The sequence below is a fragment of the Pinus tabuliformis genome, chromosome X (assembly GCF_031772625.1).
Source record: "Pinus tabuliformis cultivar Carrire ecotype Pingquan chromosome X, CPIR1, whole genome shotgun sequence".
Taxonomy (NCBI): domain Eukaryota; kingdom Viridiplantae; phylum Streptophyta; class Pinopsida; order Pinales; family Pinaceae; genus Pinus; species Pinus tabuliformis.
In genome coordinates, this window is record NC_142308.1 from 57,363,848 (window position 1) to 57,391,146 (window position 27,299).

Here is a 27,299-nt window from a genome sequence, read left to right on the forward strand (position 1 = left end):
AAAATAGCAGGAGGCTGTCCTGGGGTATAGATTGACATGAAGGCCAGGACAAGTTCATCAACAAATTCATCAGTGGAGTAGCCTAGGACACATGATATCATGGTGATGATTTGTTTTCCCCTTTCAGAGAACATGGCATAAAGATATGGGGGGGGGGGGGGGGGGAATTTTAGGAATGTACTGCTCTTCAACAATGAAATATTGGAACAATTGGGCCAGTCTAGAGGGACTTAACTTGGAATATTGGTCTAAAAAATATCCAATTGATAGTGGAGTCAAGTTTGGTCTTGGTTGGAGTTGCAGCATTTCATTTATGGAATCAACTATAATAGTGAATATAATCTTTTTGTCAGGGGACATTACAGCTCTCAGGTTGGGAATGTAACAGGCATGGCACTGGTGGACAATTTCAGGGAAAACATGTACCTATGGGAACTGGTATTTGGGAAAATTTGACTCCCAAAGGCTAATATCATTAGCGTGGTCGAGGTATCTGTCCCTACTTAGACAATGGATTTTAAGCAGGAGGCCCTGGGTAGATGTATCCTTAATTTGGAAATCCCTGTCAGCCAAGGGAAGGTGGTCGAGGTCCAAATGGGGAGTTGTGATAGGTCTAACATCGAGGGCAATAGGGGCAGCCATAATTTAGTTCTTGTGGATTTAAATTAGGCTTTACAGGTTTATTCAGAAATTTTTCACAACAATTGAGATTTTTCAGAGGGTTTGGCCGTGGGTTTTAAATCTGAAGTATTTATTCGATTAATTTTACTTACTTGAAACACAGAATAGGCCGAACGTTTCCAAATTTGAACGGGGAGTACTAATTCTTGGTAAAATACCTGGAATTGGGTGAATTATCTGCAAATATGGAGTTCATGGCGACTACAGAGGTTCGAATGGAACTGGTACGGACTGACAAGTTGATTGGGATTTCTGCGGCTTCTTCAGAAGAAAATTTGGGGATCAAATGGTGAAATCAGAGTTTGCAGGTGTTGCATTGGCTTGCAAAGGTTAACAGAGGAAACGAGCAAAAAATGAGAAAAGGGGCTTCTCAGCCTTTTATGGCACAATGGTTATTTTTTGGCGGCAATTTTATGAATGAACAGTAGGTGGTTTGGCGGGTTGAGCGGGGAGGCGGTATTGGAGGGCCATCGCACCGCTTTTGTGGCGTGGGTGGTTTTTAGGAGGGGTCACCCGATCTACTTTAGAGCGCGACACGTAGCATTCAGGGGGTTGGGGAAAACCGCCTTATCGGGTGGGTAAAGGTTGGCTATCAAGCTCAGCCAATATGGCTGTGGTCCGTTAGATTTGGGCGCTTGTGATCTGACGGTAGTCGGGCGGAGAAGATGTGCAGAGGAAATGAACGGGAGTTGAGGGGGGGGGCAGGGGTTTTAATCACAGCAGTTTGGGATTAATTTAGGAATTAATCTTGGGTTAAGCGATCGGGCGGGGCTTAATCGCGGGATTAGGGAATCAGGTGAGGTTAATGACGAGATTAACTTAGGTTTACCGGGATTAGGTAAATTAAGTAAGGTTGTATCGGGATATGGGTAATTTATATAGTTTTTATTAAAACTAAGGGTTGGGATATTTATTTTAGGGGTTTAATTAATATACGGGAAAAAGGTAATTATGGGGGATTTATATAATAAAATTAGAAATTAATATGAAATTTGGTGGAATGGGTTTTTCCTTAAGTAAAAAAAAGATAAAATGTAATTTTTGCACACATACGCTCAATACTTAGGATAAAAGGTTTTTGGGTGAAAAGGGATTTACATGGAGTTGTTTTTACTTTTCTGAGGCAAAAGAGTTTAACCATAGGAAAAAGGGGTTTTATTAGGGAAATGAAGGGGGAATGGATTTTACAAAGGGGATTCTAGCACTTGTGTCCTTAAGTCATTAAGCTGAGGCTCCGGTCCCTCCAAAAGTCAGGGATATGCTTTGAGCCTCTTTGACTTGTAGGATTTAAAGTACTAGAACATAATTGTGGATAGGAAATTAGTAAGTAAAGGGGAAATATGACTGAGCGGGAGTTAATCACATGAACTTGTAAACCTTTCCTTTTGCCTTCATAATTGATCATACATGTTTGAAATATGTATCTAAGGATGATGCATGTGTTTTGATCCAATCATCTTTGTAGTTTAGCAACCTTTCTTCTACTTACTCATTTCTTACCCTAACATTTTTTCTTCATTTATTTGGGTGCATTTAGGCTAGCAAACCCTTATTCTATCTTTTCTTTAATAAAACAACTAACTATTTCTAACCTTATATCATCCAAGGGCTCAAATTAAGCTTATGAGCTCCTTTTATTTTCTCTTCCTATCTAATGATCTGCTAAGATTAAATTGTTTGGTCAGATTTTATTCTCTAAATATAAACATAAAATTCAAAGCATGATATAATCAAGATTAAACAGTTTGATTACCATGGATTGTGGCATGAATAACAAGCTGCACACAATCATTATTATGCATAAAAGTAAATAGTAGTGGCATTTAGACTTGCTCACTTTCATGGTCTCTTTTGTTTTTTGGGGTTCATATATTTTCATTTTTTGACCTTTTCTCATTCTTTTTGTCCTTTGATTTTTCTTTTAGGACATACCCTCTTTACATTTTTTAATTTTTTAATATGGAAAACATTTGCAGAAAGCAAAGGTATGTACAATATTACAAGGCTTAACCTTAGTCATTCAAAATTATGACTTCTATTGGTATAGGAACCTAACAGTGGCTCCACTTGGGGATGGAATTTTCTAGTGAAATCTCAAGAACATTAAATATCAGTGGCCTTTGACTTGTTGTTGATGTTATCTCGCAAAGTGTTCTTCTATGCATCTGCATTATTGATACTTATGACACTAAATCTTTCAAATCTTAGGGCCTTCTCTTCTATATTCAACTTCAAAAATCACCATCCAATCCAAACTATACTTTTGAAAATAGAATATGTACAAATGGGAAATGAAAATTAGTAACTAGGTTCAAAGTAATGTTTTAGCATTCGACCATTCATTGGCCCACTTTCTGCTTCTGTACCTTCAATTTCTCTCAGGAAGAAAGCATTATTTTCTCTGTAAGCATAAATGACATAGGGACCTTTCCATAGGAAATCAAAATTCCCATGTTTACCTTTGTCTTCCCTCCTTGAATCCCACTTGAGCACCATGTCTCCAAGGTAGAAATCTTCAGCTTTGGTTCTCTTATCAAAAATATTCTTAACCCTTTCCTACACAACTTGAGACCTGATATAGACCTCTTCTCTATTTTGTTGTAGATGAATAGTTTGATTGATTCTTCTTTGGACACTATTTGGTTCAACCTGCAATTCTTGAAGTATCTTCATTACTGGTACTCCCAAAGAGGATGGAAAGACAGCTTCCATCCCATAAACTAGTTGATAGGGAGAAGTACCAATTGATTTTTTAGTAGTCAATCTGTCTACCCATAAGGCATTGACTAGATTTTTATTCCAATTTTTCTTATTGTCGTCTAGTAACTTCTTGATGATCTTTACCAGACTTTTTTTTGAGGATTCTGCCAGTCCATTTCCTTGAGGGTAATAGGTTGTAGAATGGCCTAGGGTGATATGATACTTATTGCAGAAATCTATCATTCTTTTGGATTTAAAGGCTGTTGCATTATCAATAATGAGCTTAGTTGGACATCCAAATCTTGATAAAATATTGGTTTCAAGGAAGGTTATGATAACAGTGTCTGTGGCTTGCCTTAAAGGTATGGCCTCTATCCATTTTGTGAAGTAGTCTGTGGCTGTGAGGATCCATTTGTGCTGGACAGAGGAGGGTGGGTGAATTTCACCAATGAAGTCTAAACCCCATTGTTGAAAAGGTATTTCAGCAAATATTGGCATGAGAGGAAAAGGTAAAAGCTTTTTATTTCCCTCAAAAATTTGAAATTTGTGACAGGAGGTCACATATTTTTTGACATCAGCAAACAAGGTAGGCCAGTAGAAACTAGCTCTAAGGATTTTATCTGCAGTGGTCTTCCAGTAAAGGTGTCCTCCACAGTCACCTGCATGAAACTCTTACAAAAATTTGTCAGATTCATCTTTTAATAAGAAATTGAGAAGAATACCTTCATGATCTCTCCAAAACAGAGCATTTTCTAATATACAAAATTTCAAGGATTTCATCTTCAAAAACCTGCTTTTGGTCCTAGATAATTTAGGAGGAGCTTGTAAGTTTAGTAAAACATAAATAATATCAACATACCAAGGTGATTCAATAAAGGCCTGGCTGATTAGTGGAGTCGCCATCTCCTCTTCATTATCTATTGCTGCAATAAAGTTTATATCCAAGGCCTAACAGTTCGATTCAGCCATGAGCTTGGCTAAACCTTGGCCTTTGATTAACTTAGTAGGTTTGATTTCTATATCATACTCTAAAATAGTAGCAATCCACTTTCCCCTCTTTCCATCAAGACCATCCTGAGTTAAGATGTCTTTGACTACTGAATTTGGAACGTAGGCTACTATATGAGAATATAAGATGTATACCCTAAAGTACTTAATGGATTTGACTAAAGCCAATGCTTGTTTTTCCATTATATTGTATTTCAAGGGGGCATCTCTCAGGGCTTTGCTAAAGAAAGCAATGGGTTGTTCATAGCCCTAGTCATTTTTCTACAATAGAACTACAATAATTGTGTGCTTAGAAGCAAAGGAAAACAAGATGAAATCTCTATCAAATTTAGGACTGATTAACACAGGTGTTTTAGTTAAGGCCAGTTTAATGTCTTCAAAGGATTTTTTAGTCTCAACAGTCCATTTTATGGTGGAATCTTTTTTCAGCATATTGTTTAGTGATCTAATTAATTCTACCAGATTAGATATAAATCTTCTAAGAAAATTAATTTTTCCTAAAAAAGCTTGCAACTCTCTAATGTTCCTCAGGTGTTGTATTTGCAAGATGGATTCTATTCTCGCAGGGTCTATTCTTATACCATATTTTGAAATTATGTGACCTAACAACTTTCCTTCTTCTAACCCAAAAAAAGACTTTTTGGGGTTCAAAGAGATTCCAAATTTCCTGCATTTAATAAAAAATTGTCTTAGATGATCCAAATGTTGATTGTCAGATTTTGAAAATACAGTAATATCATCTAGATATATCATAAGGAAATCATGAATTTCTTTTGTGAAGGTTATACCCATAGCCCTCTGGAAAGTGGCTCCTACCTTCATTAGCCCAAAAGGCATTTTCACATACATAAATGTGCCCCAAGGAGTAGTAAACACAGTTTTGGGTTGGTCATTAGGATGAACCAAGATTTGATTGTAACCAGAAAACCCATCCAATAATGAGATTCTAGTTGATCCAACTACCCTCTGTAAAATGTGGTCCATTCTGGGGAGAGGGTAATTGTCTTTTAGTGACACTTTGTTGAGGTTTTTGAGATCCACACAGAGTCTGATATCATCAGTTTTCTTTCTAGTTGGCACCAAGTTTGAGACCCAATTAGAAAATCTGATTGGTGCAATTATTTTGGCATCATACATCCCCTGAATTTATTTTTCAATTTCAAGTAGTAAGACAGGATTGATCCTTCTAAGTTTTTGTTTGAAAGGCTTTTGATTTTCTTTAATAGGAATTGTGTGCTACATGATGTTGGTGTCATAGGATTTGAGGTCCTCATAACTCCAATCAAAGACATCTTGAAATTCTTTCAACAACTTAATGTATTTCATTTTTTTAGCTATAGGTAATGATTTTGAATGTTTGATCAGTTTAGGATTTTCATCGGTGCCTATATTACATTCCTCTATATCAGACCTTAATGGTTCCATTTTAGGTTTCCTGGGAACATCATTTGAATCAAATAAATCTTCCAGAGGGGTTAATCCCTTTACTAAGAAGTTATCCTTGAGATTAATTACTTCGGTTTCTTCACGAATTATTTCATCAATCTCCATTTTCTCTAAGCTATCTACATCTGATTTAGTAAATTTAGTTGGATTGACTCTATCTAGTTCATCACCTTATATCTCATTTATTTCTATCTCATCCTTAATATAAGTATCTATGGATGTATCAGTATCTATATTGTTATTTACAAAATCTTCTTCTGAAAGTAAAAGGTTATTTATCTGCTTGTCATTAGAAAATATTTTCCAATTCTTCAAATTAGCTGGAATTGCAGGTTTATGCCTAAGTTCAGCAGTGTACTGATGGTTAGGTTGGATGGGTAATTTTCAGTTACTGGCAAACATTGCTAAACTATGGGCTTGCATATTGTGTTTTCTAGGGATTACTGCAAGCTTTGTTTCTAGGAAAGTGTTAAGTATTTCTATGATAGTTCCTCTATAACAACTTAATCTAGGGTCCTTTGTCATATATACAACATCAATCTGTTTTATAATTAGTTCAGAGTCTCCCATGACAGAAACTCTTTTAGCTCCTAGATTCCTAACTAACTTAAGACCTAAAATTAATGCTTCATACTCGGCCATATTATTGGTACATTTAAAATTCAATCTATATGCATGGCCTTCTGAGTGATTATTTTCCAAATTATATATCCACACTCCTGCTCCTGCTCCTAACTTATTGACTGATCCATCAAATTCTAAATGCCATAATATCTCATGCTCATAATTTTCACTATCTGGTGCAACAAATTTTTCATCATTTATAGTAGTTTGACCATCTTGTTCATTGAAAAGTTTTGTAGTTTGGTTAGTTTCATTTTGTGTAGAAACTGCAATTTCTTTTGGTTCTGTATTAGTACTATCTAAAAAAATTTCTTGTGTTTGATCAGCATTATACAGGATAAAAGAATCAATATCTGAGTGTATGGAGTAGATGGGAAAGTTTTGAGGCCGATCCTGGCTACTTACCATATATTTCATTAAGGTTTCTTGGTATAGTTTCTTAGGTTGTCCAAAAACAGATATTGTTGCATATGACATATCTAGTTGTAAGGATCCCTGAAGTTTGGCTCCCCATGATCTGGATAACAGCATGCCATACTTTGGTGGGATGTCAGCAACTACAATATCCATAAGGATGCTTTTGGAAAGATATTGGACTAAGGTAACACACAGGTCTTTAATCAATCCTAGACATTGTACTTGACTGGAGTCAACTGAGAATAAGTCTTTGTAAGGCCTTGTAATGTCTAGGTTTAATTTCTCCATTATTGATTTAGGCATTAAGTTGTGAGAGGCCCCAGAATCCAGCATTGCATTGTGTAGAATTTTGTCATGGATACTAAGGCTAATGTAAAAAGGTGGAACTCCTACTTCTAATGGTTTGCCATTAACATCTGGACCAAATATGAGTTCTAGTTGGTCATCAAACAAGTTGACAGAATCCTCATTTTCAGCCACGTTTAAGGTCTGGTTTATCTGTGATTTGTAATTTTCATTCTTGATTAGTTCTGTTAAAGGAACTGGAATCTTTAGATTTTCTATCTCTGCTCCTAGATTGAATGGAAAATAAACTTTTTTTGTTTGAAGGTTTTGAATTTTTGCAGCAGGGACTTGAGTAGGCTTATCTTCTTTTCCTTTATTGGGGATCTCCTTAGATGGATTTTCAAATCTGATGTTTTGAGCTTTGTCCACTGGTTCCTTAGGTGGAATTGAAGTGGATGGCAGATCAACAAAAGGTTGACCAGAGGTTATATCTAAAATTGTGGGGCCAAAAAGATTTGGGCTTTGCCTAGGGAGAATTTGGAGGATCTTTGAAACAGGGGCTTCTTTTATTTTCTTGGGTTGACTTTGGACTGTTTTCTTGGTTTGGTCAGGGACATCATAATTCTTTTTGCTCCTTAGATTATACTGTTTATTTACTTCAAAAATGGTAGAGTCATATCCCTGTTTGTAAACAAATGATTCTCCAAACTGGATTTTAACTGTTGTAGCATATGCAGTTCCTGCTCATCTTGAGTTAGAAAAACAATGTCCTCATCATTTATTCCCATTAGGTTAATTTGTGTATATTGTTCTGGATCTTCTGGATGGGATGTCTCAACATAATTTTCTTGAAAAGGAGGCCTAATGTTCTGATCCAGTCCATTTTTCCCAATGTTTTGGTTTTGGTTTTTTCTAAAATTCGGGTTTCTAATTGGAGGTGCTTGTTAGTTGTCCCATTGGGGTTTCCTTTCTATGTTATCTATTATATCCATTAGTCTTTCCATGCTTTTGGCTAAACTATCTATTTTAATGTCAGATGGTGAAGTTTCATCCTTAATAGTTCCTCTTTTTTCATTTCTAACACTAGCCCTTTTAGCTAACAAATTAGCTTCAACACTAACAGCTACACTTAGCATTTCTTCTAATGTTGGGGGGTTTCTTTCCCTAAGTTGGTATGCCACATCTGTGTCAAAACCATCAGGGAACTTTATTAATTCTAAGTTAGGTGGGGGTATAAGATTAACTGGGATGGCGTTATATATACTATTGAATCTAGTGTAGTAATCTTGAATAGTTTCATTAGGTCCTCTTCTAATATTCTCATATTCTGAAAGGATTTGTAGGGGATTCTTTTTCTTTTCCCATCTGTTCAAAAGTTGCTGGTGAAGCGCATCTAAAATATCAATACTATTAGCAGGAAATGCTCTAAACCATTTCCTAACATCACCAGCTAAATTCTGGGCAAAGAGTCTCATTTGAACATTATCTGTGTCAATTTCATACAACTCAAAGTATTTTGTTATCTTGTTGACATGTTGTTGTGCAGTGTAATGTCCTATGCCATCAAATTGAACAATTTTACTTTGGTAGTTTGCTGGCATAACACCAAGCTGGGCAGGTAAAACAAGAGGAGCATATCTATTTTCCATGGCTGTAAGCTGGGAGGGATTAAGATGTGGATGAAGAATGGATGAAGAACTAGGACTAGTTGGTGATGATAGGTTGGTGAGGAAGAGTAGGTATAAATGGTGGTGAATAATGGACTTCAGAAGGTATTATTGATGAAGTTGAAGGGAACAATGGTGAACTCAAGGTAATGGACGATTGTTCAGAAAGCTCAGGGGCTATGGCAGTATTGATGGATGATTGTGGATATTTCAGAATATATTCATCGATGGATTTGTTGGCTTGTTGAACTTCAAGGTCTGCAATAAAATCAGGATCTAGAAGAGTTTCACTGAGTGCATTTTTGGATTTTGTTCTAAATAATGACTGTCCAAATGGCACATCAAAGGGAAGTTCTTCTAAAAATAACCACTCATCAGGACATAAATAGCTTTAACTAATGGTATCTGGTTAATTGAACTTTTTCCTTTTTTGGATTTTCTTGAAATTAGGTTAGGATTATTAATTACTGGGGCAGGGTTTGGATCTGAATTAGCCCTAGTAAAATGAGTCTTCCTGGAAGCCAGAATTTCAAAAGTTTTAATTATTTTTGTGAGATTGTTTCAAGGTAACTTCTAACAAATGACTTTTAAGAGGCTTAGAATGAAGATTTAGAATTTTATTAAAGATTTATTAGGACTAAGGATTCGATGTCCTCAATATGGTCGCCACTATGTTATCACTCAGAATTTTCTCTAGAAGTTATCAAAAGAAAGAAAATGACTGAGGTAACCACAAACCAACTTTTAAGCATAGGCTCTAGCCAACCTATGGCTCAGAGAGGGCTCTCTCTATATGATTTAGCTTTGTTTCCTGGGATTTCAGGCTAGTTTTGAATGTTCAGGGGGGTTTTTGATTTGTATTGAAGATTGGATGGTGGAATCCTTAAAACATATGGATAGAATGATGTCTTTAGACCATTGGGCTATGGAGTCAACAGAAGGGCAGTAGAACTAGAATTAACTCACTAAAGGGAGTGTTCAAAGGGAAAGCTAGCATAGTATAGTGCAGGTCTTTAGGCTAGATGGGTGAAATGGTCTTAACCAGGGTGAGAGAGCAATTAAGAATTCTCAGACCGGGATTAAAACGAGGAACAAGGGGTAATCGGAAACAAAGGGCAATTAAGAATCCTTTGCTATAGATTATAGAGAGACAACCTAAACTAAGGAGCAATTAAGAATTCCTTAACTTAGATAATCAGTAGAAAACATTTAAATGCATAACAGTTAAAACATAGTGCAATTAAGCGAATTCTAAGATATCATTCCATGTTATAGCATTCAGATTCAGATATACATTAAAGATTGTGGAAAAAATTTAATAAATATAAGAACAACATGAGAAAATACCTGTCTACACTTCGCTCTACACATGAACCCTGTGAAATATCTTGTCTTTATTCATCAATCCAACTTGCTGGTCTAGTTAGTGATATAATAGCTTTACAGTCTTTTGATCAAAAAGGTCTATAGAAATGTCTAAGAATCCAACCTACATACTTCTAATTGTGAAGTATTTATACAAAAGTTTATTACCAAATATCTCAAACTAACTTGAGATTTAATCTAGAAAATACAAATATCTTATTGCAAGAAGATAGAGACAGCTATTGAACTGCTTTCATGATGTCCCATTTATTTTAGTGATTCTGGCCTTTATGGTTTGGTTTGTAGCCCTTTATGCTCTTTGTTGTTTGAACTTTCACGTTGGACGCTGAATTCACTCTTGGCTTTCATCTGATACTCTTTGGCATTGATACTCTTTAACCATGCTGACCTGCCTTTACCTTTTACCCTGCTCACTGTACATTAACCTTTTACTACATTTTACTATAGTAAATCAGTCAATTTTTCCCATAATTCAGCATTAGGTAACTTGATTTTCAACATCCTTCTATATATCTCATCTACCTCAGTATACTTAGCAAAAGTAGGCCTAGTGATGAATAGGTGTTTCACCTCATGCTGGAGGAAAAACAGGTTTTCAAATGTCTGGTAAAGAACTTTGCCTATTGGCAATGCTTTTATCGATGATGTACTGGCCTGTTCTTTAGCTAGCTCTCTAATTTTGTTGTTATAATCCTGTTGTGTCATGAGCTTTTCATTTATGACCAAGGGACTGGGTAACCCTTTCTCTCTCAAAATTTGAAACTTGGTCATAAATCTATCAACTATTACTTGCATATTTTGACATTTTTCATCCAAGTTTATCATTAAGTTTCTCTTGGAAAGGACCTTTCTTACCTCCAAAATTGTTTCTGTCCTATCCTCTATATCCAATTCTTGAAGTTCATATTTGTTTTTACTGTTGAGGAAGTGGATAAGTCTGGTTACATCTTCAGGCATGTCTCCTAGTTCTTCCTTGACTTTTTGGATAACTTCTGTAGCTATTTTTATTGGATATATTTGTTCAAAAATTACTTGGATGGATGGCCAAATATCATTGACATAGTCAATGATATTGGCCCATAATAGTTCCTTGGATTTCCTAAGGGGTTCCTTTAGTGTTAGATCTTTCTCCATGGCCTTTAATCTTTCATTCATTCTGGTGGCTTTCTGCACTTCTTCCTTGTGTGTGGTCTTGGCAAGCTTGCAATATGTTTCTGAGCTTGTCACCTATTCTTTCAGTTTGTTCATTGTTATAGCCTGAATAGACATTTCCTCCATGGCTTTCACTAACTCTGCTACTTTTTCTCCTGATGCACCTACTGTTGATGTAGACTCTGCTGAAACTGGCTGTGCTATAGGCATGGGAGCTCTGGGAGCCAATGAGGCTGCCAGCCTTGAAGGGACTGCTGTTGAGACCATTGGGATTACATTTGCAGATGTAGTGGCAATACCACTTTGCTTCAATTGAATTAAAGTGTCTAGTTCTTTCTCTGTCTCCTTTAACTGATCATTAAGTTTTAAGACCAAGTCCGTCAACTCTTCATGTCTGGTTTGGCTCTCTAAGAGCTCCTATGTTTGGGGATGATGTAGTTGAGGTATCTTCAATTGTTTCCTCAGTGCAACAATGTCATCATTTTTCTTCTTTATCAATTGTTCAGCACCTTTAATATCTTTGGGATCATGTCCCAATTCAATCACTAAGTATTCCAAAGACTTGATTCTAGTATCCTTGGCCTATGAGGAGGTCTTCTCTAATTGATATTGAGCTGAGATATTGCTCAATGAATTCTGCAACTAATGAGAAACTATGGCTTTACTTGTGAGGGTGGAGTATATCATCTCTCCAGCCTGTTTGTGCAGTGCAATTTGGTCTATGGGATGAATATCCTTTGCCATCACTTCAACATCAACTCTCTTGAAATCTGCTGATGTCCTTGGCTGTTGTACAGTTGGTTTTATGAAGGACATCTGTAATTTTCCCTCTTTGATGTCGAAAGTAGACATCAACCTTAACTGATTGGTAGGTGTGAGTTTGAGATACTGAGCATAAGTTTGGGCCTTTAGTTTCTCATTTCTCATCTTGATCTCTTTATATCTATCTTTTATATCCTTATCCTTATCAGTAGGCCTACTGAATGAGGATACCTCCACACTTAGTTCTCTCTCCAAAATATGGGTCTATGATGTGGATGGCTCCTGTGTTTCCTCAGATAGAGTTGTGCCTTTACTTCTGTCTAGCTCAATATCAATTATTTCTACTAAGCCTTCTGTGTCTTCTTGCTCTGTAATAGGATTTAGTCTAGGTTTTTTGCTTTGACTGGTCCCATACTATATATTTGATGTGCCCATTCCTAAACTTGAGGCTTCCTCCCTAGTCCTTTTGGGGTTCTTTTCCTCATTCTGAGGATTTTGCATGATAGGAGGGGTGCTCATGGCTGGCTCTTGCTATTCTGGTACCTGCAGAAATGAGCTATCATCAAACTGTCTTTCAAAGTCACATAAGGCATTCTCTACATCTACCTTTGTATGTCTTTGTCTACAAGAGTGTTTTCCACCCACTCAGATTGATTTGCATATCTTTCTATCTATGGTATGGGGTGGTGAATATAAGGTCCCAACTTGGCCTTCTTTCTCAATCTGGTCATAAATTCTTGAGGGTCATACCTCCACATGAAACTCTTTTGGAACTTCATTTGCTGCAAAATTTGGTCTGCCTCCTTCCCTGCCCCTCTAAAATTGCAGATGAAGAGGCCTAACTGGTTTTTTACTTTGAATTGTGGTCTTTTCTTGGCTGATACAAAATTTATCTCGTCAGAGTTCATTATTTGTCTATAGTACTTTAGAACAAATAACCTCATGGGGAGGTATTTGGGTAGTTTATATGGTGCAAGTTGGAAACCATAAATCCTTATCTCTGTGTGGTTTTGGTAAAGGTACCAATCTCCCACTTTGCTTTGTTTAGACAACTGAAGGACCCTTTTTATCTCTGGACTTATCCTGGGTGGAGGGCTTCCTTTCAGCATAGTCATGACTAGATGAACAAAAGAATCTATGAAATCTGAATAGGTATATGGTGACTAAAACTTATGGAATAGTGGGGTCCAAAAAATGACAGACCTGGGCTGGCCTTTGGTATCCAGCTTTTGGAGGGGAAAAGGAAATCTGTCTGGCTGATAATATAGGAACATATGGTAGAGGATAGATGAGTATTTGAACACTCTTTCATTGTGCATCTTGGTGAATTGTTCATGCATTCTCTCAGCTATGAACTCAGCATAATTGTACAAAATAGCAAGAGGTTGTCCTAGGGTATAGATTGACATGAAGGCCAGGACAAGTTCATCAACAAATTCATCAGCGAAGCAACCTAGGACACATGATATCATGGTGATGATTTGTTTGCCCCTTTCAGAGAACATGGCATAAATATATGGGGGTGGAATTTTAGGAATGTACTGCTCTTCAACAATGAAATCTTGGAACAATTGGGCCAGTCTAGAGGGACTTAACTTGGAATATTGGTCTAACAAATCTCCAATTGAGAGTGGAGTTAGGTTTGGTCCTGGTTGGAGTTGCAGCATTTCATTTATGGAATCAGCTGTAATGGTGAATAGAATCTTTTGGTCAGGGGACATTACAGCTCTCAGGCTGGGAATGTAACAGGCATGGCACTGGTGGACAATTTCAGGGAAAACATGTACCTGTGGGAACTGGTATTTGGGAAAATTTGACTCCCAAAGGCCAATACATGAGCATGGTAGAGGTATTTGTCGCTACTTAGACAATGGATTTTAAGCAGGAGGCCCTGGGTAGATGTATCCTTAATTTGGAAATCCCTGTTAGCCAAGGGAAGGTGGTCGAGGTCCAAATGGGGAGTTGTGATAGGTCTAACTTTGAGGGAAATAGGGGTAGCCATAATCTAGTTCTTGTGGATTTAAATTAGGCTTTACAGGTTTATTCAGAAGTTTTTCACGGCAATTGGGATTTTTCAAAGGGTTTGGCTGTGGGTTTTAAAATTTGAAATATTTATTCAATTAATTTTACTTAATTGAAACACTGAACAGATCGAACATTTCCAAATTTGAACGGGGAGTAGTAATTCTTGGTAAAATACTTGGAATTGGGTGAATTATCTACAAATCTGGAGTTCACGATGGCTACAGAGGTTTGAATGGAACTTGTACGGACTGACAAGTCGATTGTGATTTCTGTGGTCAGGAGCGAATTTGGGGTTCAAATGGTAAAATCAGAGTTTGCAGGTGTCGCATTGGCTTGCAGAGGTTAACAAAGGAAACGAGCAAAAAAAATAAGAAAAGGGGCTTCTCGACCTTTTATGACATAATGGTTATCTTTTGGTGGAAATTTTATGAATGAACAGTAGGTGGTTTGGTGGGTTTAGTGGGGAGGTGGTATTAGAGGGCCATCACACCACTTTTGTGGCGTGGGTAGTTTTTAGGAGGGGTCACCCAATCTACTTTAGAGCGCAACACGTAGCATTCGGGGGGTCAGGGAAAATTGCCTTATCGGGTGGGTAAAGGTCGACTATCAGGCTTGGCTGATATGGCTGTGGTCTGTTAGATTTGGGCACTTGTGATTTGACAGTAGTCAGGTGGAGAAGATGCATGGAGGAAATGAATGGGAGTTGAAGCGGGGGGGGGGGGTGGTGTTGGAAATAATACTGAGAGGGGGGGTGAATTAGTATTATCAGAACTATAAAACTTTTTCAATGCTCAGAAACATATATGCTACTTTCGTTAAGTGAACCAGTGTGTACACGCAACTGTGTCTAAAGAAAACAGCGTATAACCAGAAATCTTATAATTCAGTTAGTTTATCTTCAGTTAAGTGCATCAGGACATTATTCACCGTAATAAGAGTAAACATATGCAGTAGAACAGATCACACAAAAATCACACACATGAACACCATGATATAAGGTGGAAACCCAATGTGGGTGAAAACCACCTGCTGCAAGTCGTCTCTATCTTTCTTTAATATGAAACTTCAGTTTACAATCTTTTTGTACTGGTGCAGCCTTATACCAGTACGCAGGCTACAACCTGCAGAAGGCTACAACCTTCTCTCGTTCTCCAAACTTCCTTGGAAGGGAGCTCCAACCCCCTTTTCTCTTGTACTAGCCAAGATACTAGTACGTAGGTGCAGGCCTACAATCTTCTTTCTTTCAGGTACCACCTTTCATACATTTTCAAACTGGATATTCCTGAAGCATAACATTACAATCTGAAGACCACAATTCATTCAACTTTCACAACAGATCATTGAAGCACAAACATCCAATAATAGCATCATCAATCACTGAAACCCTGTCAATCACCAGTTACCAGAACACAGAGCAGACTACAGAACTCTGCAATAACAGTCAGACCCAACTGTAAACCCAAAAAATCAAACTTCAAAAGATATACGCTACTTCAATGAGAGAAACCCGCGTATACACGCGCTTTTACCGAAGCCAACCTGCGTACAGATCTAAAAATAAATTCTCTCAACTTGTAGCTGTACCAGACATCAGTTAGACCCAGAACATAACATTGCGTCAGTATGCAGATCTAGAAATACGCATAATCAACCATATCATAATAGTGCATTTCAAATCATTAGATCCCGATCTATCCTTAGATCTAGTCTTCCATCAACCGAAGTGATCTCTCCTTAGCTTAGATCAAGCAACCCAGAACCTGCATACCAGATCTCTTTCTTTTTCAGATATTCAAGCCGTTTCGAAGATGTGTTTGCCTAATGATCTTCTTCTCCTTATATAGCCTTAGGCCTTGCTCAATACCAAGGGCCAAACCATAGAAATCCAATACCATCAACTTAGAAACTAGGGATCAACACGTCTGTCGAGATACTTTGGTCCAAATATATAGGCTCAAGTACCGAGGACTAACTACCACGGACCAAAGGGAAGCTTCCCAACATATACGCCCTTTTCTGTTCATATATCTGCGTGTATACGCTCCTTAGTATATACTTAACCTGCGTATACGCGGATTTGTATACAGATAGACTGCGTGTATATGCAACTTGGACTTAATTAACCTGCGTATATGAGATTTCTCTTCATTCTGTAGTCTGAACGGAGATCTGTCATAAAAGAGAGTTGCCATCAAGGACAACACTAGTATCATAGCGCCACACCTGTGCCAAAATGCCAACAATCTCCCCCTTTGGACTTGATGGCAACCTCAAGCTCCTTAGAATCATTCTCCCCCTTTGTCATCAAGGGCAAAGGGCTGTGCTCCCCCTGAGTACATGCTGATACCTCTGCTTGGCTGTGCTGAATCATGCTCCCCCTGACTGTAGGCACGATCTGCAAACGATGTTCTTCAAAGAGAACTAAGACTTATACACCATAAGGGACCTTCCTATCACCAAAAGACTTAATACATACATCCATACTCCCTACCAAGAGGGGACACATCAGAAACAACCAATTATATTACATCATTCATCCCAGGCATAGTGGGGAAACCAACATAGGCCGTTACATGACCTTGACACCATAAAAGAGATACCACAAAAGAGATACATGACATAGAGACAACAGATCTAGACCAAGACTTATGAAAGTCACCAGCAGCATCTGATAAACATCTTTTAGATTAGCAACCAGGATTTCTTTCTGAGCTCCTTCTCCTGAAACCAACAACCAAAACATCTAAATGCCAACAATGCTTTATGAGACTTTTAAGCTGCTCCCCCTGAACCTGTGCCTGCTGCACCCCCTGAAACTGTGCCTGAAGAATTCTGACATACCATCTCAGACCTTTTTAAACCAGAGTTTGCCCTTGCTGTTCAAAATTCCATATAAGCGATTTCTCCTCATAAAACAGCGTATGTACGCGGATATACTTTCTGAAAAAGGCGTACAACAAACACGCAACTTATCCGCATAAATACGCGTATATACGCGGATATCCCTTACGTAAATTGCGTATACCAACTTTTCTGTAGAACAGACAAGCTTTAACAGCAGGATGAAGCATCAACTACTCCCATATTTTGTCTGAGATATTCAAAAGTTTCCCTGGGCAGTGGTTTTGTGAGAATATCAGCAACTTGTTCCTTAGAAGGAACATACTCCAACTTGACCTTCTGCTCAAGCACTTGTTCCCGAAGAAAATGGTACTTGATTGGTATGTGCTTGGTCTTTGAGTGCATGACTGGATTCTTTGAAATGCTGATTGCACTTGTATTATCACATAAGATAGAGACTGGTGGAGTGCAAGTGATTTGAAAGTCCTGCAAGGTCTGCATCATCCAAAGAAGTTGTGTGCAACAAGATGCCGCAGCCACATATTCTGCTTCAGCTGTAGATAAGGCAATCGAACTCTGTTTCTTGCTGAACCAAGATACTAATCTGGAACCCATGAAGAAAGCACCACCACTTGTGCTTTTCCTATCATCCACACTTCCAGCCCAATCTGCATCTGTGTAAGCATGAAGAGTGAGATCTGTATTTCTAGGATACCATAAGCCATAGTTTTGGGTCCCTTGAAGATACTTGAAGATTCTTTTGACTGCCTGAAGATGAGTTTCCTTTGGTTGGCTTGAAATCTTCCAACAATTCCTACTGCATGTGTAATATCTGGTCGGGTACCTGTCAAATAAAGCAAACTCCCAATCATGGATCTATAAGTGGGTTGGTGAACTGCTGCCGATTCATCATTTGCACTAAGGCTGCATCCTGTAACCATGGGTGTACATACTGGCTTTGACTCTTCCATGCCATACTTCTTCAAGATCTGCTTGAGGTATTTGGTTTGAGACAAGAAGATACCTCCTTCATTTTGTTGGATTTGCAATCCAAGAAAATATGTCAATTCTCCAAGTAGTGACATTTCGAATTCTTTCTGCATAACCAAGGCAAAGTTTTGACTCATAGTCTCTTCATTGCTGCCAAAGATAATATCATCTACATAAACAACAAGAATTAGCAATTTGTTATTTTCAACTTTTATATAGAGATTGCTATCTGCTGATCCTTTTGAAAAGCCTTGTTGTTGAAGATATTTGTCCAACCGATAGTACCAAGCCCTTGGAGCTTGTTTGAGTCCATAGAGAGCCTTTTTCAATCTGCATACAAGGTTTGGATCATTCCCAAGAATGAAACCATCTGGCTGCTCAATATATACTTCTTCTTCTAAGTCTCCATTCAGAAAGGCTGATTTCACGTCCATTTGAAATACCTTGAAGTTTTGAAAACTTGAGAGAGCAAGGAACATTCGGATGGCCTCAAGTCTTGCCACAGGAGCAAAGGTCTCTTCAAAATCTATTCCTTCTTGCTGCGCATACCCTTTACAAACAAGTCTGGCCTTGTTTCTAATTACTTCTCCATTTTCATTCACTTTATTCTTGAAGACCCATTTTGTTCCTATTACATTCTTATCTTTTGGTCTAGGAACTAATTCCCAAGTGTTGTTCTTTTCGATCTGCTCAAGTTCTTCATCCATTGCTTTGACCCAACATTCATCTTTGCATGCCTCTTTCACATTTTGTGGTTCAGTGGAGGAGAGTAATGCCAAATAGCTTGAAGCTTCTGCAAGTGTCCTTCTTGTTTGTACTCCTGCTTCTTTCTGCCCCACAATCTGAGATTCTGGATGATTCTTTTGAACATATCTGGATGGAGTCTTCTCTTCTATTCTTGTCTGCTCCTCTGGTTCTTCTTGAGGTTCTTCTTCTTCTTGAGGTCTTCTTCTTCATCGTTCCGTCTTTGAGGGTAGCCTTCATCTTCTTCAATATCTTCATGATGAACTTGCCTAGGAATATATCCCTTCTCATCAACCACTACATCAATGCTGTCAACAATTCTGCCAAGTCTTTTATTGTAGCACTTGTATGATTTGATATGTGGAGAAAAACCAAGAAGAATGCCCTCATCTGCTCTTGGTTCAAGTTTGCCAATTTGCTCATCAGTATTCTTAATATAACATTTGCTCCCAAAGATTTTGAAGTGCTTCACCGAAGGAGTCTCACCACTCCAGAGCTCATGAGGTGTTTGAGTGCTGTTTACTCGGACATTTGTTTTGTTAAGAATAATAATCGTAGCATGTGCAACTTCACCCCAGAAGGTTGCGGAGTACCTGATTCATCAAGCATAGCACGAGCCATTTGTTGGATTGTTCTGTTCATTCTTTCCGCAACCCCATTTTGCTGAGGAGTTCTAGCTGTAGAGAATTCTCTTCTTATCCCATGTTCTTCACAGAAATCGAAAAATTCGTTTGAGGTAAACTCCCCACCTCTGTCAGATCTGAGGCACTTAATTTTGTGTCCTGATTCATTTTCAACCAAGGCTTTGAAGGATTTGAATTTTTCGAATGCTTCATCTTTGTGCTTCATGAGCCGTAACCAAACAAATCTGGAGAAATCATCAATGAATAATATCAGATATTCTTCTCCTCGAGGCGTCCTCTTCCTAAATGGACCACATACATCTGTATGGACTAGCTCGAGAGGCATGCTAGCTGATCCTTCCTTCTCTGGAAAGTTAGTTCTGGTTTGCTTTCCAAACTGACAAGATTTGCATATGGTATTGTCTGGAATTTTGATATCTAGAAGACCACGAACTGCCTGATATTTGCATGCTTTCCTTATTTGTGAAAAGCTTAGATGCCCCAACCTCCGATGCCATAGCCAATGTTCATCATCCTTGCTTAAGTAGCATTGTTGTCTTTCCTCAAAGATATATAGATTATTTGGAGTCCTTCTTCCTTTGATCACTGTTTCACCTGTATCAAGATCGCGAACACAACATCCATTTGATCTAAATATTACCTCAGTTCCTTGATCGTACATCTGACTGACACTCAGAAGATTATGCTTCAATCCATCAACATATAAAACATTACCTGCTTTGACCTTCTCTTTCAACGGAGCAACACCTTTTCCTTTTATGGCTGCAGAGATATCGTTCCCAAAAGAAACTTTCTTCCCCTTTTCTAATGCGGTATATGACTCAAGCTTTTCTTTGTCCCCTGTCATATGCTTCGAACATCCGTTGTCAATGTACCATAGACTTTCTTGACCTTCTGCATAAAAGGCTATCCCACATCTTTCTGGTTGTGATTCTTTTATTCTCCATGTTCTAACATTTGAGGTTTGTTCCTTCTGAGTTGTCTTCCGGAACCTGCTCCTGCATTCAGAGTCTTCATGACCAAAGTTATTACAAATAGAGCATTCAATTTCATTTTCAAGAACTGAAAAGTTGTTATAAGTCCTTTTCATGGTTCCAGTCATTCTCCCTTGCTTTTGAGCTTCTCTAGTCATGATTGTTTTGTAGGCAACACATTGAGCTGCTTTGTGACCGAAGTTATGGCAAGAAAAGCATTGGCCATTAAAGAAACTTCTGCGATAATCAGATCTATCATCCAACCGATTGTAGCTTCTATTCATTCTTGGAGCAAATTGGGAAGATTTTACCTGTGGCTGATTGTAGCTTCTGTTTGTCCTTAAGGCAGTTTGTCCCTAAATTTCTTGATGGTCTTTATTTGTTCTTGAGGTAAACTGTCCCTGATTCACCTGATGACTTTTATTTGGCCTTTGCTCGCTTCTCCTTGCTGCATCAAGATAACTTTTAGAGGTAGAGGCTTGAGATGTTTCTCCATTATATCCAAGACCTGTCTTGATCAGAGGAGATCGCTGCACATTGATAATCTCATCCAAGGTTTCAGATCCTTTAACAAACTTAAGATTAATTGCTTTGGTTTTCTCAATCTCCTTTCTAAGACAAACAATCTCACATTCTAAATTTTCAAGATGTTTTTCCTTTTCAGCTAGTTGACATTGTAGAGAATCAATAATAGCACTCTTCTCTTCTAAACAAACCTTGAGATCTTTCATTTCTTCACAAAAGCCTTCTACATCTATAGCATCCATGTAGTCATCATCTTCAAAAGCCATTAAAAGTTTATATCTATTACCTTGTTCATCTTCATCACTATTTGAAAGTCCATCACTATCTTCATGAGTGTAATAGCTTTTCTTCTTTTCATATTGTTTCTTGTTCCATTTAACAGGTTCCTTTCCCTTGTCATTCTTATCTTTGTGAGGACATTTGGCAGCATAATGACCTACTCTTCCACAAGCAAAGCATTTAAAAGGTAACTTGCCTCTGAACCTTCCAGAACCCCTTTGAAGATTTCTGACAAAATTTGATTCCTCTTCTTCATCTTCTGGCAGATGACTTGCTTCATAATAATCTTCTTTGCCTGAAGCCTTGAAGGCAGCTTCTCTTCTGTCTGATGGACCTCCCTTTCTCATTTCATAAGCGGTTAGAATTCCGTGAAGCTGAGACATAGTAAGAATTTGCAAATTTTCCTTTTCTTCTATGGCAGACACTTTAGATTCAAACTTGGGGGACAAAGATCTTAGAACCTTTTCAACCACAATAGCCTCTTTTATTTCTTCACCCAAGTTTTGCATGCAATTGACAATCTCATCTACCCTAAGGAAGTAGTTAGCCACACTTTCATCATTATACATTCTGAGGGTTTCATACTTAATCCTGAGAGTTTGAAGTTTAGCACTCTTTACCTGATCGTCTCCTTCATAGCTCGTGACCATTTTGTCCCATATTTCTTTTGCAGATTTATAGTGCATTACCTTCATGAATTCTGATTGAGAGATGCATCCCAAAAGAGTATTGACTGCTTTCGCATTTGTTTCATATTTCTTTTTCTCGGCTGCATCTGTAGGAGTAGCTGAAGGAAAAGTGTAGCCTGTCTCTACGATGTTCCAAACTTCTGTACCAAGAGATTGAAGATATGCAGTAACTCTTACCTTCCAATAATTGAAGTTTGTCCCATCAAAAACCGGTGGCCTGATTGATGCTTCTTTCTCGTAGTTGCTCATGATGAACGATCTACCTTCAAGCGATCAAGCTTCTCTGAAGGACCTGCTCCAATACCAATTGTTGGAAATAATACTGAGAGGGGGGTGAATCAGTATTATCAGAACTATAAAACTTTTTCAATGCTCAGAAACATATACGCTACTTTCGTTAAGTGAACCAGCGTGTACACGCAACTGTGTCTAAAGAAAACAGCGTATAACCAGAAATCTTATAATTCAGTTAGTTTATCTTCAGTTAAGTGCATCAGGACATTATTCACCGTAATAAGAGTAAACAGATGCAGTAGAACAGATCACACAAAAATCACACACATGAACACCATGATATAAGGTGGAAACCCAATGTGGGTGAAAACCACCTGCTGCAAGTCGTCTCTATCTTTCTTTAATATGAAACTTTAGTTTACAATCTTTTTGTACTGGTGCAGCCTTATACCAGTACGCAGGCTACAACCTGCAGAAGGCTACAACCTTCTCTCGTTCTCCAAACTTCCTTGGAAGGGAGCTCCAACCCCCTTTGCTCTTGTACTAGCCAAGATACTAGTACGTAGGTGCAGGCCTACAATCTTCTTTCTTTCAGGTACCACCTTTCATACATTTTCAGACTGGATATTCCTGAAGCATAACATTACAATCTGAAGACCACAATTCATTCAACTTTCACAACAGATCATTGAAGCACAAACATCCAATAATAGCATCATCAATCACTGAACCACTGAAACCCTGTCAATCACCAGTTACCAGAACACAGAGCAGACTACAGAACTTTGCAATAACAGTCAGACCCAACTGTAAACCCAAAAAATCAAACTTCAAAAGATATACGCTACTTCAATGAGAGAAACCCGCGTATACACGCGCTTTTAACCGAAGCCAACCTGCGTACAGATCTAAAAATAAATTCTCTCAACTTGTAGCTGTACCAGACATCAGTTAGACCCAGAACATAACATTGCGTCAGTATGCAGATCTAGAAATACGCATAATCAACCATATCATAATAGTGCATTTCAAATCATTAGATCCCAATCTATCCTTAGATCTAGTCTTCCATCAACCGAAGTGATCTCTCCTTATCTTAGATCAAGCAACCCAGAACCTGCATACCAGATCTCTTTCTTTTTCAGATATTCAAGCCGTTTCGAAGATGTGTTTGCCTAATGATCTTCTTCTCCTTATATAGCCTTAGGCCTTGCTCAATACCAAGGGCCAAACCATAGAAATCCAATACCATCAACTTAGAAACTAGGGATCAACACGTCTGTTGAGATACTTTGGTCCAAATATATAGGCTCAAGTACCGAGGACTAACTACCACGGACCAAAGGGAAGCTTCCCGACATATACGCCCTTTTCTGTTCATATATCTGCGTGTATACGCTCCTTAGTATATACTTAACCTGCGTATACGCGGATTTGTATACAGATAGACTGCGTGTATACGCAACTTGGACTTAATTAACCTGTGTATATGAGATTTCTCTTCATTCTGTAGTCTGAACGGAGATCTGTCATAAAAGAGAGTTGCCATCAAGGACAACACCAGTATCATAGCGCCACACCTGTGCCAAAATGCCAACAGGGGGGCGCGGGGCAGGGGTTTTAATCACAACGGTTTGGGATTAATTTAGGAATTAATCCCGGGTTAAGTGATCAGGCGGGGCTTAATCGTGGGATTAGGGAATCAGGTGAAGTTAATGATGAGATTAACTTATGTTTACCTGGATTAGGAAAATTAAGTAAGGTTGTATCGGATATGGTAGTTTATATAGTTTTTATTAAAACTAAGGGTTGGGATATTTATTTTAGGGGTTTAATTAATATATGGGAAAAAGGTAATTATGGGGATTTATATAATAAAAATAGAAATTAATATGAAATGTGGTGGAGTGGGTTTTTCCTTCAGTAAAAAAAAGGTAAAATGTAATTTTTGCACACATATGCTCAATACTTAGGATAAAAGGTTTTTTGTGGGTTTTTGGGTGAAAAGGGATTTACATGGAGTTGTTTTTACTTTTCTTAGGAAAAAGAGTTTAACCATAGGAAAAGGGGGTTTTATTATGGAAATGAAGGGGGAATGGATTTTATAAAGGGGATTCTAGCACTTGTGTCCTTAAGTCATTAAGCCGAGGGTCTAGTCCCTCCAAAAGTCAGAGAAATGCTCTGAGCCTCTTTGACTTGTAGGATTTAAAGTACTAGAACATAATTGTGGATAGGAAATTAGTAAGTAAAGGGGAAATATGAATGAGGGGGAGTTAATCACATGAACTTGTAAACCTTTTATTTTTCCTTCATAATTGATCATACATGTTGAAATATGTATCTAAGCATGATGCATGTGTTTTGATCCAATCATCTTTGTAGTTCAACAACCTTTCTTCTACTTACCCATTTCTTACCCTAACATTTTTTCTTCATTTATTTGGGTGCATTTAGGCTAGCAAACCCTTATTCTATCTTTTCTTTAATAAAACAACTAACTATTTCTAACCTTATATCATCCAAGGGCTCAGATTAAGCTTATGAGCTCCTTTTATTTTCTCTACCTATCTAATGATCTGCCAAGATTAAACTGTTTGGTCAAATTTTATTCTCTAACTATATACATAAAATTCAAAGCACGATATAATCAAGATTAAGCAGTTTGATTACCATGGATTGTGACATGAATAACAAGCTGCACACAATCATTATTATTCATAAAAGTAAATAGTAATGGCATTTAGACTTGCTCACTTTCATGGTCTCTTTTGTTTTTTGGGGTTCATATATTTTCATTTTTTGACCTTTTCTCATTCTTTTTGTCATTTGATTTTTCTTTTAGGACATACCCTCTTTACATTTTTTAATTTTTTAATATGGAAAACATTTGCAGAAAGAAAAGTTATGTAAAATATTACAAGGCTTAACCTTAGTCATTCAAAATTATGACTCCTATTGGTATAGGAACCTAACACCAAAAAGTGTGAAACAACTGTGTGCAACATTGGGGCATACAGGATACTATAGAAAGTTCATCAAGAGTTATACCCAGATTACCACGTCGATGGAAAATATTCTAATGAAGGATGCCACATTCTTTTGGAATGAGGAATGTCAACAGAGCTTGGATGTGTTAAAGGAAAAGATGGTCACCGCGTCGATCCTAATCTTATTGGATTGGAAGAAGGAATTTCATGTGCATGTGGACATGTCATGTATTGCGATCAAAGTAGTACTGACACAGGTCAGTGAATGAGAGTTGGATCTCCCTATAGCGTTTGCAAGTAGGAAGTTGTCTAAAGCTGAGAAGAACTATTCAATGACAGAGCATGAAGGTTTGGCTATGGTGTACGTGCTCCAGAAATTCAGACACTACTTGCTAGGTAGACACTTTAAGATGTATACATACCATTCTGCATTAAAGTACTTGGTTAACAAGCCTGTGTTTGGGGAGAAGATATGCAGATGGCTGCTGTTGTTTCAGGAATACGATTTCAAAGTTATTGTGAAGCCAGGATGATTGAATGCAAGACTAGATCATTTGTCATGCATTGAAACAAGAGATGAGCCTACTAATTTGGAGTAAGGATTGCCTGACACGCATCTCTTTGCGATACACGTAGATAACAATCACTTTGCATATATCATACACTTCTTGATGACAGGAATGGCTCTAGCAGGGTATACTAGTCAACAAAATAAGGAGCTGGTGGTGCGTGCGACAGATTTTTTTGTCATTGCAGGATATTTCTATAAAATGGGTTTAGATGAAATTTTGTGATGATATGTGCTTGAGTTTGAATGAAACAACATCCTTGTTGAAGCTCGTGGAGGAGCTGCAGGAGGAAATTATGCAGGAAAAGCAACAATGCAGAAGATTTTACATGCTGGGTTGTGGTGGCTAACACTACATATGGATTCCAAGGTTTATTGTAAGGCATGCGATGGATGTCAGAGGACGGGCAAGCCATCGTGGAGGGACGAGATGCCTCTGAATCTGCAAGTGTTGTTACAACCATTCGAAAAATGGGCAATTGATTTTGTAGGCCCGATTCAGCCTTTAGGAAAGAAGATAGGTGCGTGTTATATCATCACTGCGACATAGTATTTGACCAAATGGGTGGAGGCGCAGCCTATAAAGGATTGTACAGGGGAAAAAACAACAAAGTTTCTCTTTGAATATGTGTTGACTAGGTTTGGTTTCCTGAAGATTTTGATGAGCGATCACGATACACATTTCCTTAATGAAATGATCAACACACTAATGGAGGAATTCCAAGCTTATCATCAAAAGAGCACGCCATATCACCCGCAGGCTAATGGGATGGTTGAAGAATTTAATAAGATATTGGAGAACATGCTAATGAAGGTTTGTAATGCACAAATGAATGATTGGGATGTGCACATACCTGTGGTGCTATGGGCCTACAGAACTACTTGTAAGAAACTGACTGGACAGACACCCTTTAGGCTGGTCTATGGCATAGAAGTTGTGATGTTAATGGAGTATATTGTACCTAGTCTACTCATAGCAACATTCACAGGAATGGCGGATCGTCACACAGTTGATAGAGCTTGAAGAAGATAGATTTTTGGCTAGATTCCATTAGCAAGTTCAGAAGGAGCACGAAAAGGCATGGCATGATCGACACATCAAATTGCGCACCTTTAAGGTAAATGGTTTGGTTTTATTATATGACAGCAAGTTTGATAAATTTCTAGGAAAATTTTAGATGCATTGGCTGGGGCAATATGTCATCAAAGAGGTTACCAATGGTGGAGCAGTTCAGCTGGTGAAATTAAATGGAGATCCATTTCCCGGGAAGGTAAATGGCAGCTGATTGAAACCATACACTAGGGATCTGGCCAGATGACTATATGATGGAAGCACAGTCTTAGCGCTCCAGGCATCTGAAAGGAGGCGTGGGACTGTAAACTACACTTCCTAGGTTGTAGAGCTATGCAACTGGGGGATTGCGTGGGATGGAAGAATGTCACAACATCAACAGAAGTGCGATAGGAGTTGCGCCATGGAAGGAGAGACTATGCAGGGTAGCCAGAAAGTGACTGTTACGGTCACTGTTCATGTTTTGACAGTGAGAAAATGGATAAGAGGAGTGGGGGGGGGGGGTGGCATTTAAGGCTGAAACTAAGAGCGAGATCTTTGAAAATCTGTTGCCAATCTAGCATTTATGACCAGATTTTGGGGGGAACAGTCGGATTTGA